This window comes from Pteropus vampyrus, unplaced genomic scaffold, assembly GCF_000151845.1.
Source record: "Pteropus vampyrus isolate Shadow unplaced genomic scaffold, Pvam_2.0 Scaffold77, whole genome shotgun sequence".
NCBI lineage: Eukaryota > Metazoa > Chordata > Mammalia > Chiroptera > Pteropodidae > Pteropus > Pteropus vampyrus.
This window is the reverse complement of record NW_011888858.1, coordinates 3,834,728-3,836,487: the sequence shown is the minus strand read 5'-3', so window position 1 is coordinate 3,836,487 and position 1,760 is coordinate 3,834,728. Positions and strand designations below refer to the sequence as shown.

The 1,760-nt window shown below is 36.9% G+C and overlaps 1 pseudogene; it reads left to right on the top strand.

Annotated features, from left to right (window-relative positions):
- Positions 1 to 1,070: 1,070 nt before the first annotated feature.
- LOC111741388 lies at positions 1,071 to 1,189 on the top strand (annotated as a pseudogene).
- Positions 1,190 to 1,760: the final 571 nt, after the last annotated feature.

The window sequence follows — 1,760 nt, the reverse complement described above, 5'->3', positions numbered from 1 at the left end:
TGTACACCTGAAACTATTATAATGTTATATGTTAATTATACCTCAGTTAAAAAAAAAAAAATCATTACCAAGAAAGCACAAAGCAGTTCCTGTCTGTTAGTTAAATGAAGTGATAGCTCTGCACCCTTTGATGTGCTTTGCGTGCTCAGACTACCACTTGCATGAGAGTTTCAGTTCAGGCAGACAGAACCACATTCCAGAGGTAAGATTCTGTCAGCATTCGTTTTGGCATCAGGCCACCACAAATCCTCCTAAACCAATGATTGGAAATGAGATAATTTAAAAATTCAGCTTCAAGTGCCATCCCTACAGATGCAAGCTATAGGCCTCCTAATTCTTATACCCTGTGCACATGAGAATGAGAAGTGTCTCTGAAATGTTTCAGCCACTCCACATTTCTTTACTACCTTTAATTTCCCCCATGAAAGTTCATTTTAAATATTCATCTTGTTATTTAAGAAGACATCAATTTCACCAATGAAAAACAATGTTGAGCATTCACTATGCTGATTTGCACAATGTCAAGTATTAATTGAGATCTCATTACCAGGAGCACTTGTGGTAAACTCTCTAGAACTGTACTTTCTAGTACGGTAGCTGTTAGCCATATGGGGCTGGGGAGTTCTTCAGCCAGGCCAAACCCAGGTGTTCTTTAAGTGTAAGATACACATCAGAATTGGAAGACTCAGTACAAAACGAACCAAAAAAAGGAAAAAAAAGTAAACTATCTCAATCATTTTAGGTTGGTTACATGTTGAAGTAGTATTTTGTATATATCAGGTTAAGTAAAATATGCTATAAAAATTAATTTCACTTGTTCCTTAACTTTTTAAACATGGCTGTTAGCAAAGTTAATATTAAATATATGGCTTACATTGTATTTCTATTGGACAGAGCTGCTCTAAGGTATAGAATATTAGAATTCCAAATTAGTGTGCTTGCTGGTTTTTCCTGGACTCTGAATTCTGGCAAAAATATCAGTAGCGTGAGCTATAGTTGTATATCGCTTAACTTAGGTGGCATGTTAAAACATCAAACTATATATGCCAATGTGTTTTAAAGTAGATCGAGTCTACGGCCACACTTCCCTGAACAAGCCCGATCCCGTCTGATCTCGTAAGCTAAGCAGGGTCGGGCCTGGTTAGTACTTGGAGGGGAGACCACCTAAGAAGACTAGGTGTTGTAGGCATCAAAAATAAAAAATAAGGGATTGTAAGCTGACAAGGTCCTTGCAATCTGTGAGATCAACCAAGGGTTGCCTCACCTAAAAAATAAAAAATAAATAAATTAAATAAATAAATAAAGTAGGTTGATAGATTGATAGATTGATTGATTGATTGCCTGACAAGACAGATATAGTCTGTACTGACATGGGGATTTATATTCTTTCTGGGGTAGACAGAAAGTAAGAAATAAATAACAAAAAAACAAAATCATAAACACTGAGTAGAGAGTTAAAATGGTGTGGTATGTTAAAGAGTGGTGGGCAGCTTAAATTGAATAGTCAGAGGAGGCCTCTCTGAGGAGATGACATTTAAAATCATAGATGAATGACATGAAGGAGCCAAACATGCAAAGATGAGGATGGGCAGAGGGGGCAGGGGGTGTGCCAGGCTGGGAAACAGCTAACACACAAGTTCAAATGTGAGAATGAGCTTGGTTTGTGGACAAAGTGAATAATACATAAAGATAGTATTAAGATCATGGTATTCTATAAGATCTAGGGAGCTTATTCCATAATAGATAGAGAAGTAGAAGGG